At 43.0% G+C, this 15,580-nt stretch overlaps 1 protein-coding gene across 1 annotated transcript in view; it reads left to right on the top strand.

The window, feature by feature from the left end:
- The window catches only part of LOC126404725 (receptor-type tyrosine-protein phosphatase delta-like), a 427,878-nt gene that overhangs the window by 124,004 nt on the left and 288,294 nt on the right, over positions 1-15,580 (top strand). The window contains exon 4 of the mRNA XM_050068106.1: positions 8,215-8,238. The gene's annotated coding sequence lies outside the window, so the exon portion shown is untranslated. The remainder of the gene's footprint in view (positions 1-8,214; positions 8,239-15,580) is intronic.

Raw genomic sequence — 15,580 nt, 5'->3', positions numbered from 1 at the left:
AAAGGCATGGAGAGGTATTTTTAATAGCAGGAGAGGTGTTGATTAGTGTCAGAAAAGGAGCGACAAGGCAAAGTGCAGGCAGTCTCCATTACACCCCAATGCTTTGAGGCATATGTTGAAGTGTGTGTGTGTGTGTGGAGATGTGAGAAAAAGGAAAGACAAAGCAAGGAAATGCATGCACACTTTGGCACGCATTTACAGTATACCTACAGACATTCGTCTATGAGAGCGTGAGCAAGAGTGTGTGTCATCAAAGTGTGTGTACCTTCCCTCCGGGGGATCGTCGTTAATGCATAATACATAGCTCCATATTTCCGACTATAACAGCAATAATGTTGGCGCGCTGAGTTTATGAAGAGGAGATCAGGTGTAGGAGAAAGTGATTACAGGGCATAAACACTGCAACTGATATTGCTTTATTGTGAGAAGTAACTGGCACGGAAATGACAGTTGCTGAAGATAGCCCTGAAGAAGTGCGCCAGCAACATTGTTAATCAGGTGCTTCGCTGCAGTGATTGTCAGTAGTTATGGAGGAGTCGCACGGATAACGAGTTGTCCTGGTGAATTAAATTGAAGCTCAAATCAGGCTAATTGTCGGACGTGGAGGCATAAAGGTTCCAAATGTGCGTAAAGTCATTAAACTCCAGTGTATGATGATGATGATCTGGCTCGGCTATGTTTGTTGGTATATGCAATTTACATCAGCAATGGAGATTTATGAGTATAATCGGGCAGCCCTCTTCCTCTGGTAATATACTACATGTAATTGTGGAGTTAATTGCGTTTTAGCTTGACACTAAGCATTGTGTGTAGCATTTTTAATTAGACCTCTAAGGGATTGTTTTTTTCTGTCTTTTTTATTATTTTATTAGCGTCATGGTTACGCAACGCTTGCCATTTGTCTTTCAAATTTTATCCAGAGCAAAATGTGACCCCGCCTAGCAGTCCTTATCTCTGAATCTAAATTTGAATCCAGCCTTTAGATAAGGTCTTGGAATAAATAAATAGCAGTTCAAAGCTGGCATATCAGTGGCTCTTCATTCTGTGTCCGGGGGCTTGCCCGCATGCTTTTGCCCGTGTCAGAATTTTCATCTTCCCGTTCTCCCCAGCTGCTTCCCTCGCACGGCTCTCTCCCTCTCGCTCGCACAGATGGCAGAGGGGTCGGAGCACTTTAATGAATTTTCAAAGGAGCTGCATTGGCAATATTAAAAGGAACTCAAAAACTTAAACACGTCTGACACTGGAGTCACACGCATGCGCACAGTGACATGGCCACGCGCATACAGAAGCACAGGCGTCAACTCTCTCCAGCACACACACGGACAGATGCACACATTATGTGTCACATGCACACAAATACAGTACACACACAAACACCATTATTACTTTCTTCACAAACCAATAACATCCACAAACACAGAGAGAAAATACCACATCCTACACATCGCTCCACATTCTTAATTAACTCCATTAGAATGACAGGCACCCGCTGGAAGGTCAAAGGTCAATTTTAATGATGAGCCTACATATGGCAGACACCGTGTTGCCTTGCAAGGGAAACGAGCACCACTTCTGCTGATCCATCTGTCCCGTGGTAATGACTGCACCTGGCCTCACATGGGCCAGCGCACACAGGTACCAGAGCTCTCAGAACTAGCTCGGTGCACAGAGGGAAACACAATTAAAAAGCAATAAGCACGCTCACATCTCGCGGCCACATTGTTTACTCATTATGTCTAATTATCTATTTGAGTCAGAGATTTAAAAGACTCCTTTGTACGAGCTTTTTAGACAATCGGTTTGAGCGTTTATGGTGCAATGAGGCCGTAAATGACTGTGATCTTGGCCCTGATGAATTTCATTTGGAAATGCAGTCAATTGTCAGGCGTGTCCTCGTGACCTTTGTTAATGGTTTTCGTGTTGCGAGAGGCCAATGTTTAGGAACCTGATTTGTGAGTTGAGAGCGAAGTGTCAAACATCATTAAAGCCTCTCTGTTTTTGCCTCTCCTACTCACACCAGAGCCTGGAGGAACCACTCCAATCCAGGCCTCTTTTAGCTGGCCTTGATCGCGCCAGTCGACATACGACTGCCTGTAGGGTTCCCCCCCCCCCCCCCCACCCCCACCCCCGATCTTCACAAGTGGCTGATATGAAGGGCCAGGCTGGTGCTGCGCTGCCATGGGCATCAAGGCTATTGCCTCACCCTCTTTTTTATTTCTTCCTTTCTATCCTGTCCTTCCGTCTACTTCTCCCCAGGCAAGAGAGTCTTTATCCCACCTCTACGTAGCTGAACTCAGGGTCAGAACTCAGCATAGAGCCCATGGGCCTCTGATCTCCCCAACTTCTGATCACTCATCAAGGTCTGCCAGGCAGAATTCTTTAAAAAGCTGCATTTGAAAAAGTCCCTTAAATCCCCTCAGTTTTTTTTTAACACAAGAGGATAGGCAAGGCCCCTGGGAAGGTACATCAGACTATGGCTGCATTTGATTTAGCTGTCCTTTCATTTAATTTTGTCTCCCTATTCGCACTGGTATAGTATGGCAGATGGTATTAGGGCAAAAAACATATGAATGCTGTTTAACATCCCAGAGATACATTTAAAATCTTTATGATAAACATTTTAACAGTTTGAGCAAAAAGTGTGTACAATTGTAAGTGATTTATATACAAAATCAATTAGTTATTAGCTCATCTGTCATCATCTAATTTGACTCTAGTTTGACCTGGGGGGGGGGAATAAAAGGAGAGCTGTGAAGATGTGGGGATTGAGAGATGCAGAGCCATGGCGTAGCGCTTCTGTTTTCAAACAGGAGACAGCTGCGACATGAACAGAACATCTGCTGCGGTGCTAACATAAGCATACCTTGTTCCCGCACTGTCATGCCTGAGCGGCCTTTAAACCGGACAGCGATGAGTCTGACAACCGCCTGATGAAGTTTGGAGTTCCTATATCTGCTCTCATCAGGCTGTCACTCACAAAGTACTTGTTCACACCTCGCCTCGAAGAGAGATTAAAAACAAGTGAGCAATATTTTTCCCCCCCCCCTCAAAGAACAGCCTCAGTTTTGGAGCCAATCTGGCTTCTTGTCTGACTTGTGTAAACTTCTAGATACTTCTGCAGTCTGTGTGAGCCCGGGCCATCTGTAGCCTCCGTCAGTGCCTCATAATTCTTTGTTGCAACAGAAAAAAAAGAAAGTAATGTTTATATCAGCTCAGATGGAAGGGTGCAAGCTCTCTCAGTATCATTGATAACATGGCAGAACTGTTCTCTCTCCTGCGATGTCTGCTTCACACCTTCTCCCTTCTCTTCCTACATTAAGGCCTTTTCGCTGCGAGCTGGAGCTTGGCCAGCAAGAGCCATTTTGCCCCATTATGTGGTACTGTAAAAAAACAGCTGTTCCCATTCCACACTGGTGAATAGGTTAAATGGTGACACAAGGAACGGGGCCTTTCTCGTCACGGTCTAAATTGACCGACAACAGGCGCTGGAGGTTCCACTGTTCCTTCTCGGGCTGCCTTCCAGCTCCATTGCTTTTGATTTCCAATTAGCGGCCACTCAGTCCTGCAGCCATTTCAGGGACACAACTCTCGCGCTCTCTTTCTCCCTTTCTGTGTGTGTGTTTGTGCCTTCATTGACATGTTTCCATGTGCCACTGAGAGAAAAATGGCCGACCCACTGATTAACTTAATCTGTAAAGAGCACTGTAGAACTAGCGGAAAGAGATTAGATTCCCGTTGCAATGGCTCGCTTGAGTGCATGTGTAGTATAGTAAGAGTAATGATTGTTTTCAGCTTGTGCCATCTTCAATGTAAGCCGCTCCATCATTTATTGAACTGATCTCTGTGTTACTGATCTCTGTGTTTGGCTTTTTTGCCCCCCTCCCCACACCTTACAAAGAAATGGTAGGATTTATTTAATACCATACGGTAGCAAAGCTAAGGTCATGGTCATTATTTTTACAGGAGGGGGGCTTAGTATACTTCTATTCAAACATTTACAAGGTATTCAATACCAGTATACCGTATGTGGGCTGGAAGTGCACTTACACATCAAGTGTTTAATAGCATTGAAATATGCATGCTTAGGATAACACTACGAACCATAAATGTCACATTTAACAGTACATTTCCCTATTAAAACAGAGAAGAAGTGCCTGGCAAAAGATACTTGTAGATAACGAGGGGAAAAGATATTTAAAAAGAAAAGATAAGAGCTACTTAAGATACTTATCAAATGCAGAGTAATACAGCTTTCTCTTTTTCCTTGACTGACCTCAGAGCTAAATTTGCTGCTACTCTGATCACCTTCAGTCCTCCATCTCTGAGGAGTTGGAAATCAGAGGGGTGAGTGAGTGTAGTGGATAAGGGAATACGGGAGAGAAAGGTTTTGACAGAATTCCCTGTGGCTGGCGAAGACGAATTGAGCCACTAGGGATGATTAACAGCCCCATCAAACTATCACAGATATATTGTGGTCATTTGTGTAATGGGAGATAAAAGTCATAATCTTTATGGACATTTAAGTCCAGATCAAAAGATGGTGAATTATTTCCTCTGGTAATTATTAGATAAAGCATGATTTGTGATCACTACATAGAAAACCTTCAAATTATGAGGGTAGTCCCCGACACTGGAATCATCTTATTATTTGTAGTGCTCATGAAGATCACAGTTAATACATAGAGATCTTATATTTAAGTAAAAACAGTTACAGCAGCGGTACAAATTGGATCATTTTTACCTATCAGTGGGTGTGGCTGTCAGTGACCAAACAAACCACCTCCTCCGACTCCCTTAAAATGCTGTGTTGTCCCCGCTGTGGTGCACTGGCTGTTATGTGATGAATGAGGAAAGTCAAGACCGGCTGTGTCAAAAAGAATCTCCCCTGAGGAAACTGATGTCCTTGTCCAAGAACCGCAAAGTCTCAGAGGACTGAATACACAGCACCGCAAATATCCCACCAAGGGCAGATGATGTCTCTCGAAGTTTAATCCACATTTCTGGACAAAGTGTAATGTCTGTCGCCGTGTTTTCTTTACACATCAGTATCTTTATGGTGGAAAGACGTGAGCACACTGTAAATGCCATATGTGTAGTTGATACATCTAATAAGATGATCTGCAGACAGTTTTAATTATAGGCTCCATGAATTATTAGTTAGATAAACCATCACTGTTGTACAAAACACTGTAATTGTGGTAACATATTCTAAAGGAACAGTTCACACCAAAATCAAAAATACATATTTTTGCTCTCACCTACTGTATAGTGCTATTTATCAATTAGGTTTTGGTGTGAGTTGCCATTGTTGGAGATATCGGCCATAAAGATGTCTGCGTTCTTTAAAATACAACAGCAGTTTAATGTAGAAACTATTTACTTTCTACCAAACTAACAAACAAGCCAAATGTACCACCTCGCAGAAGGAAGCGTACATCTACTCATGGATGAGAGGCTCATGTTGGTTATGGCACGAGATGTTAACATTAATGGTGTCCTCCTCAGCAGCTGTAATTTCAGCTAGCTCAGCGGTGCTAGGTGAGCTAGCAGAAGATGCACGCTTCCCTCTTTCCTTTGGTGGGATTACTTGGGTAGAAAGAAAACTAAATGAAACCGCTCACTACAAGGTCTGTGGATTATCTTGAGAAACCGGGTCATGATTTCTGGAAAGAAACACTGCTGTTTGCCCTTTGAGCTAAGTGCCATTATATTCATGTAAAGGCAGACATCTCTACAGCCGATATCTCCAATACCCGGCAAATCACCAAAACAATCTAGATTGATAAAAAGCATGACAGGTAAGAGGAAAAACATGCATTTCTTAATTGGGGCGAGACTCCCTTTAAGTATAGTGTCTTTATGAACTCTTATTTCATATTGTAAATGGGGCTATACATAAGAAGCTTGTGATATAATTTTAAAGTCCTATGCACTACAGAACCCTTCCAGTGTTCAGCCTCCCCAACCAATTCTGGCATGAGATATTATGGCGAGCAATGGCAATAACAAGGGAAAACTGCCTAATAAAACTGTCACATCACATACAAGAGAAAAAACCCTTTAATCTGGAAGCAAAAGGGTTCATGGTGTGGTTGCCAGTTACTCATCTTGGCATGGCCATTTCTGCCTTATTCCAACGGCTAGCCCAAGCAAAACTTCCCAAAATTGAGTCCATGTCTTCACTAAAACCCATGTCTGAGCACTGATATGCTCACTATGTTGTATCACAGAGGCTTTTTGTAATTCCCCCCCAGCACTGACCACTCCAAACATCCCCAAATCCCTCTTGTCAATATAGAAAAGACAACACGAGGAGCGGACTTCTCGGCTTTTCTTTGCCTTGTCAAAAGTTTCCATATCGTGTTGTGGGTTCTACACAGCATAACTAAGACCCTGGAAGCAGCTTATCTGCTTAAAACAGGAGGGTGAGAGAGGGTGAAAAAAGTGTCTCCGTCTTCCATCTTTTTCCTGGTTCACAGAGTGGGTTTATTGAAGCCACCAGAGCTTTGGTTTCTCCCTCTAGATTCCCCCTCCGCCATCCCCACTAGTCTAATCCACTTAGGCCCACGCTACCTCCACTGCTTTTGATTGGCCAGGCTGCCAAATTTCCACCATAGGGCTGAGGAAAAATCAATAATCTCCACTGCATTGCAAAAAAGCCTCTATTTTTGGTTTGATTCTCCACACTTTTAATTTTACATCAACCTTGGTGCTCTGTACACTCCGTGCCAGAATGTATCACATTTAAAATTCTGCCACATAGCACTTGTCTGCTCTCCATTTTTATTATTGTCTTTCATTGCCGTCCCTTCAAGTGTCTTGGTCTCTCAGTCTCTCTCTACCAAACAACAGTGATGCTAATGTCATTGAAACCCCAGGTGCTTCTAGTGGCTCTTGAAGTCTGACATCAGTCCCTGCCACCCCCCTCCCCTGGGTCCAATTTTCCCGGCATGAAGCTTCAAGGTCCTCAGCTGAGCTCTCTGTTTAGCAACAACAGTAGCAGCGAGTGTGAATGTGTGTCAGACAGAATGGTAATGAGCGTCCCTGAGATTGAACCCCAGTCGGGCCCCCCCACCTCCCTGAAAATAGATTTGTTCTCACGAGCAAAACAGATATTGTAATCACACCCCACCCTCCATCGTTGATCCCTTTGGGATTTGTTGCATGCACACCAAAAATGTAAATGAATGCAGGGGGATAGACATCATTGGTGATAAATCATATTACTGGCAAATTCTGCTTAGCAACACAACTAGACTGCACCGGTAAGCAATTGCAACTCAGATTTAGTCCTGAGTCTACCATTTCCCTCACACTACACCCAGTTATTGTCAGCTCACTCCATTTCCTTGTTTTATTGCACATTTACAAGAAAGCAAAACTGTACTTTAGAAGAGTACATTCGTAGAGGGACCACTTTAATTGTAAAAAAAGTGTGCTGTAATGGAAATCCAGTATATATTTCTCTAGCTGCCACAGAGTTGGTACAGGAAAGTGGAGGAGAGTGCAGGTCTGTGCCTTTCTAAAATCTTTGGAGATATGACTGTCAGGCAGAGACACGGTGAAAATGTGGCTAAATGTTGCTTTTTATTTTAAGCATACGGGTTCATTGTTTGTGCCGGGGCCACCCTAAGGTCTTTGCAGGTAGTGCGGGACTGCCATTTTATTATGCTGTTGGAGCCTCGGATGTTGGCTGTCAAACCGACAAGCTTGGGGAAATGTAGCAAAGGTCGAAGCGCAAAAAGGGAGAGATTTCTTTGGGCTACTAAGTTAGACATATGGGGAGAGGGGAACACCAAAGTGCATGTCCGTGTGATTACATTTGTTTGGTTTTGTTACACTGGTGCAAAAAAAAAAAAAAAAATGCTGGTAATAGATTAGGTTTGTGCTTACATCCTCTCTGCCTCCACCCTCAAAATCTTGAATCACTGACAAATATTAATGCAAGTTGTGCCAACTTGGGATCCTCAGGGGAAACTATCTCAGACGTTTCATGTCCCTCGATTAATAAATGATGTCCCCCTCTTGACAGGGACTATTCTTAACCCCCAGTCGGGTAGAATGCTGGGACACCATCATTTTTCAGAGGAGCTAGTGACAGCCTCAGCCTGCATTGAAGTTTAGCTGGCTGTACATTGTAATTTGCTGACGTTTCTCTTCTCTCTTTCTCCCCCTTTCCCCTGCTCCCACTTTTCCCCAATGGCCCGCTTACAGATGTGACCAAGTACTCTACACTAGGTAAGACTCATTTTTCATGGCACCGTTCTCAAGAGCGAGAGTCATGTTTGAGTTGTCATGTGTGTTTGAGAGTGATGTGAATGCATAAATATGGAGGAGGGTTAGATGGTGGGTGAGGGGGGGGGAGCAGCACCAAGATGCTGCTGTTTGCTCAGTAAGGTATGCAATGCTCTGCAGTCCTCACCCATCCCGTTTTCCCACATGTGTGCATGGGAATACACAATGGTAGTTTTTTTTTTTTTTTACTGGCAAGCCGATTGTGTGCTCTGTGCCTTCAATTTGAATTTTATTCAAATGAGAATCAAATGGCCCAGATTGTTCAAAGAATACGCCGGCAGTGTTGACTTAAACAAGCATAGCACGGATGGTGTCTGTTTCCACACTGTGGTGGGTGTGTGGAAATATCTCATATGTTAAGCTGTGAACCCTTCCGCTGTTCCCAACTCCACATGTCAACATGAAACCACTGGTAGTGTGGACACCGACAGTGTCCATATGTTGACATAGCCTTGGATGTCCTTTTCTCAAGGGATAACTTAACAGTCGTCTCTCAGGGACTTGCTAATCTTTTTTTTTTTTCACTTTGTAGTCGGTTCATGGCAGGCTCCGGAGATGTAAGGCTCTTTCATGTCAACACTTCAGCCCAAATCCACAAACTGTTTGCTTAAAAATTGGGTAATATTCGCTCTGGTATACACCAAGAGGCTGTGCCTTGGTCAACCAGTTGGTGTGAGATCAGTAGAACAGCAGTACACTCTCGTCAGAACCCATATAATGTGAATAATACAGAAGGGATTTGATGAGGGGTGGACCTTTACCTCTTTTTTTGGCCATATGTCAAAATGGCACCAATAACTTTCCCCGGCTATAGTCGTAAACAGCCACACTTAGCTGCACAAGGACTACGTAAGCAAACCACGGTTTGTATCAGTAGTGAACAAGGCTGATAGTACACCAGCAGGCTTCATGAACTGGGGAACAATTGAACAGATTGAAGCAAGTGAACCCAGTGTGAAAACGACCCTAGCTATTGAATGCCATGACGAGAGTAGCATCCTACGTTTTTGTCAGACTGTTTCTGGAGACTCTCAGCGGGCTGTGGGAGTGTGATAGAGGTCAACTGCATGATTGAATCCACCATAACAGGGCCTCAGACCAGGACAGCAGGACCTTTCAACACTACCCATGGCTCTGAGCATCTGTTCATAAGGGAAAAAATCAATCATCTGATCTTCAAGGTGGCGCAAGTGAATTGGACAAATGTGAAAACTGGCAAACCTTGATGATACCACTACTTCGCTGGTGTTTTGTTTAAGATACGTAGTTGTGCTCGATGCACTTGGCTTTCGGTACAGTTTTTGCAGACTGCCACTTCATTGTGTAATTGAAAACCCAGTGCCATGCCACTACACTAGCACTGTTTGGCTACCCGGCAGAGCATCTGCAAGCAGTTCTGGTCCGACTCTCAACTCTTTGAGGCAGGCGCTGGCTGACTGCTCGGAAACAGAAAACCCCTGGCTAGCTGAGAATAATAAGTACCCATGGGAAGCTGCCAGATGGACATTTACTGTGAGCCTAGCTGGAGAGGGAGAAATCTGTCAAACATCACACTAGGCATCTGTGGGGGAGCAGTGCAGGTTCACGTCCACTATGTCGGATAAGAGGAGTGCTCTTTGTCGAGACTAAAAGCTGTTAGATTTTTAACATATCACATCTAGTTGATGCATTTACCTTCTTTCAAGGTCAGCAATTCACATCGCATTAAAGCCACCTGTTACAGTGAAAGCTTTAAATAATGTCTAGATAATGGATGCTTTAAAGATGTTTATCATATGGTAGTAGTGGCCATTGCAGACACAGTCGCTAAGTGCTGTGGAATAGCCTTCTTCATCTAACTCAAATTTTATTCCTATTTCCAGACATTCAGTAGCTATTAATTAACACTAAAGTCAATTTGCAGCCAGATTCTGCTGTGCTGCTGATGTGAGAAAAGAGATAAAGATCTGAATTTTACTTGGAGTTTCTCTTATCTCTCCCTTACATTTTGGTACGGGCAGTTGTGTCTGTCCCCATCATGGAATAATAAGGCAAAAGCATGTTTCTGCCTTAGATACTCCTTGAAGCCCAGTCTTTTGACTCGAAGTAGAAATGTCCAGTATTTTTTTTTTGTTCATACGCTCTTCAATACAAAGCTATAGGCAAGGAATTACAATTGGCTCATTATGCTCTTGGAGGCTCAAGGGCTTCAGTGCTGGTAAGGAGAGGGAGAATGAGAGAGAAAGAGCACAAAGAGTTCATCCCAGTATCGTCGGCAATGAAATAGGACCTTGGTTCTCTTAGACAAGCTGTGCACCAGTTATTATTGCATTATGTCTGGCAGCCCTCCTCTCAGACAGGAACTGAGCCACACTTGATCAGTGATATGACACTGGCACAGAAGAGAGTGATTGCTGGCTGCTCAGTTAAGCAAATACCATTACGCTGTTGAAGTCTAAAAGTAGATCTGTGCTTGGTAAAAAAAAAAAAAAAAAAAAAAAAAAAATTATAAAAGGCCAGCCCGGGCAGTATCCAAAGCACTGGTCGCTTTGTAATACTCAGGAGTGGATTCTTCTGAAATGGTTCTGGTTTATTCATCTCTCAGAGGACAAGAACAATGCTATTCACGGATAATACAACACTTTCAAGTCTCCATCTGGGTTTCTCGTGCCCTGGAAAAATGCTGTTATGCACTATTCGAAATATCAAGAACAATTGTTTAATTAGAATCATCTGTTTTTTGACAATGTGCATTATCTAAAAGTATGTATTTTTGTGTACAGAGGTGTCTCCTTCTTTCTAAGGAGAGAATACATAAGTCAAAGGTAACAGAATATATGTTTTAGAAATGATCTCGCCTTTACGGCCCTCACAGGAATGCTTGTATGGAGAGCAAGTGAGCAATCATAACCCCAAACCATTAGAGAACAACCATAACTTGTTCCTGTGGTGGGTCTTAATGTTAGCGCTTTCTTTCTTTTAGCTGTGCCCTCTGGGTAACAGCCCATTTCGCTAATGGTGAGTTTCTCAAGCGTGTCAAAAGCCTCCTGGCATTATCAAAAGCTCTTGAGGGAGCTTAAAGTTGCTGTATGTTGATTTTTTTCCTCCTCTTTTTTTAAGACCAACTACCGCAGGGGTATGTTGTTAGTAAGAAATGTGACTGATAGCTTGTTAGTGTGACTTTGCATACATTCCACAGTAATTACACATGAGTGACAGATTCACCAAGTGTTCACTTTTACAGCCGCCTCTTAAAAATCTGCCGACACTGTACTATGTCAGCAGAGCGTGTCGATCCCCGTCTCTTATTTTTGATACCGCAATGTTGATATTTACGTAATAATCGCTCATCATGGCAGATAATTGCACAGTGACTATCCATACTATGCACATACAGATGCTTTAAGAATGTTGTGCAACAGTAATTAAGGCAGACATAACACACAGCATCAGTGTACACTTGGACGCCCCTATCACTGCAAGTGAAGCCGTGCTGCTGTTACGAACAGATGGCTTATCTTTAACTTTATCAGCGGCGGCAGTGTCACCGGCAAACGCGATAAGTTGCTCCAGTGCCTGGGGAGAGCGGCATCCATCAGTAGCTAACAGCATATGGTGAAGGCACATTAAGGTGTCCTCTCTCTCTTTCCCTGCCTTCCTGTTCTGTGAGTGCTTCTGCAGCCAAGCATCAGATGCTCACTTCACAGGACAAAGTGTGTGTGTTTGAGTGTGTGCTGAGGGGCAGTGGGCGCCCAATTTGAGATCTTGTGCTGCCTGTTTGATCTGTTTTATGTGATTTCAAAGCTCTGCAGTAATTTATTTGCTTATTTATTTATTACCATGCCTAAGATTAGGGTTGGCTCTAACTCCTTAACACTATTTACCAACCTCCATTCTTTATTTATTGCTTTTTTTGTGTCTTTAAGGAGATATTAAGTGTTAAACATGTTTTTTTTGCCAGGCATGGTAAAATAAAGTGGGTTTTTTTTTTCATTTGGAGAGAAATCACAAGGCAATATCAGCAACTATGTCTGTGTCAAGAAGGTGTTGTTTTTCCTCTCTCTCCCACTAATAACAACCTCCACTGCCATCCCAACCTAACCACCCCGGTAAGGCACTCTATTCCAACATTGGAAGGAAAGCGTGTTTACCAGACCCTCCATGTGTTGCATTCCTACATTAAGCTGAATGTCAATCAAAGCCTTGTTTGCTTGAGCAAGTGGCTCAGTCTTCCTCGGACCAACATGACAGCATGGTATTGGACACAAATCAGACGCTCTACAAAAATTAGCTTCGCCTCCTGTGTGGATACACAGTAGCAGAAGAATTGTTAATGATGAAAATCTCCTCTCCTGAGGCAAAAACAAATTGTTACATATTGGTATGTTTGGGTCCTTAACTAACTAGTCTAAATGCACTATGAACATCAGTACTTTCGTGTTTCTAAGCGATAGCCCCTGCTTAAAATAAAAATCCTAATTGTATAAGTCCTGTCATGTCAGGACTAGTGACACCTTGCCTCAAGGCCAGCGCCATTTCCTTACACCTACTACATATTTTATTGTTTTTCAGCAAAGAATTAATATTGTGTCATGATCACCTCCAGTGCTTTTTAAATTTACTCTTTCTCTCTTGCTTTCAGTTTTGACACCCCCTTTTGTGCTAAATTTCAACTCATGTATAAAACCTCTGATATGTCACAGCATGCATCCCACCCAACCCCCTCTAGCCTTCCCTTTTCTATTGTTATTCCCGTGTTGACGTCTCTCTAATAAGCAGCGTTAATTAGCCTGCTCTTCAAAAATATAATTTTCTATTCTGTCTTCAGGGTTTGGTCATTAAATGAACAAAGGCAGTCAAATGGCTGACACAACAGGCTCAGCTGATTAAGGCTGCAGCCATAGCAAAACTTGGTTGTGAAACAATCAGTGAATCTACTTGATTCGACGTCACCCTCTTTTCTCATGTTCACTAGGTAACTGGTGCTAAGAATGTGTTTCTCAAGTACAGAAATGTGTTGTTTATGTTGTTGGAGAGTATTTTTTTTCTGGTGAGCTTGCAAGTCCAAGATCTGGTTGCTATATTGCACGTATAAAACTTTTGAGATCTTTAGGATAAGGTTCCTCTTGATACTATTTTCAGCATCTACAGGAACAATGTTGCCTCTGTTTCATGTCCCAGACCTGTCTGCAGAAACAAGCTTCATGCATCACCAAGAAAATCCATTGGGATATCAGCTGAAGTCATATGGTCTCCTTTGAGACAGCATCTGGCCCAAGTTGGCTCAAGCATCCTGCATCCATTTTGGCAGAACATTTGAGAATGATGAAGACCACTGGACTGAATCCATGGCCTTGCCTCTCTGAAGGTCTAATGTCAGAGGTCGTTGGGTGGCCAACCCATCTGCCAGTCTGGCACTGCCACACACAGTACAGGCTGGACGTTAGTAATAGAGTTGCATGTTTTGTGGGTGTCTAAGCGGAGACAGGCTGTGTTCATAGCCTGCTCAGATGCATACTCTACATCTACATCATAGCATAGAAATCCAGCAAATTATGGCATTGTCATTACTTTGATTAACAATGTTTTGACAGACACAAAGTGACAGTAATTAATTAGTTTTTTGGGCTATCAATCTAATGCAAAGGCAAATGCTTAATAGCCTTGTAGAATATCACAGCAAATCTTGCATTCAAAACAGTTTGTGCCTCTTTGTTGTTACTAGGAGCTTAGGATTGGTGCAGGATTCTCTTTAGATGAAAGTACTATTACATTTTGTCATCCAAATCAAGCTTATTGCTCACAGCAGGATTAACCTATGGGGGTCCCCGGGACAAAAATTGGTTGTCGGGCCCCAGTAAACCCCAAAGCCCACATACATTGTATAGTTTGTATGTATTCTGTTTTTCCAAACTTCTAATCAGGTACAGGGCACACAGCAGACTGTGCATGGCAGGTTCATTATATGCTCACACACTTAATGAACAACAGGTAAAACTTGTTTTTCCATGAATTTTCACAATGTGAACAAAAATAAAGGTCCAAAACACTAAGGTCCACCATGTAGGGTTTAGAGTGATGTATTGGCAGTAATGTAAAATAATATTTATGCCTATGTTTTCATTGGTTTATAATCACCTGAAACTAAGAATGATTGTGTTTTCATTACCATAGAACGAGCCATTAGCCCTTTTTAAATAGGAATTGTGCAAATTTGCAGGAAAGCCCGATCAGTCTTCGTTCAGCATTGGCAGTATAAAAACAAAATCTGGGAGTGCAGCAAAATGCCGCCTACCTACTTTTGTTCATACAGAATGTGCCTTTTTCGGGGCAATGGGGAGCGTGAGCAAGTAACAAAATGCGGCTGGTCAGTCCTTTGGCGATTCTCTCATAAGCTGGCCCATCCTTCACCATTCTTTGTCTCCCCAGTTGCTCATCTTCTTTTCCCTCTTGCTACTAGCTGCTCATTCCTGCTATCAGCTGTTTCCTGTTTATCCACTGGCAGTGGGTTCCACGTGCGGCGTCATCAACAGTTCTTCCCACAAGTCATCAACAGCCCCTCCCGTGGCAGAAGGGTGCCTCGTTCTTTTTAAACCAAGAAGGTTACGCCAATATGTCTACCCTACGAGACGGAAAATTGGGCACCTCGGATCAATTTGCCAATCCGGCTCTATGTGTCTAAACACACGCAGCTTGCCGGCAGAACGGCCCAACATTCCCAGAAAATCTGGCAGTGTAAAAGGGGCTATAGATACCCTCTTTATGGAGCAGGTCATCTTCACCACAGTCCACCATGTTGTTTCTACAGTAGCCCAGAATGGACAAACCAAACACTGGCTTTACAAACCATTTTAAGGTATCTTTCGCTTGCTAGCAAACATCATTGTTCCACCTAGAAACATGAAAACAGCATATAAAACACTGAACTTAAGTCCTCCTGTACTGAAATACACACTGTGGGAAGGGTTACAAGGTACAAACTTGATGTCAAAAATTGAAATCTACTGCTTCCCTACAGAGACGAACCAGCACAAAGTGTGGCAATGGTCAAATAAAGGAATTGGACACTGTTGGGAAACTCCCCGCCCATGAATAGCCAATGACCACCATATAAGGAGGTGTAGGTGCATCCAGTCAACCTGTCAGTCATGGCGCAAATAAAGAAAGAGAAAGAAAGAAAAAAGCATTTTTCCAAAGCGGAGATTGAAATAATTTTGGGTGAAGTGGATTTAAGGAAAAACATATTATTTTCTTCAGTTAGTAGTGGTGTGACAGGGACAGGCAAAGCGAAGGCCTGGAGGGAGGT

Source organism: Epinephelus moara, chromosome 17 (genome assembly GCF_006386435.1).
Source record: "Epinephelus moara isolate mb chromosome 17, YSFRI_EMoa_1.0, whole genome shotgun sequence".
Classification (NCBI taxonomy): domain Eukaryota; kingdom Metazoa; phylum Chordata; class Actinopteri; order Perciformes; family Serranidae; genus Epinephelus; species Epinephelus moara.
This window is presented reverse-complemented; position numbering and strand designations above follow the sequence as displayed.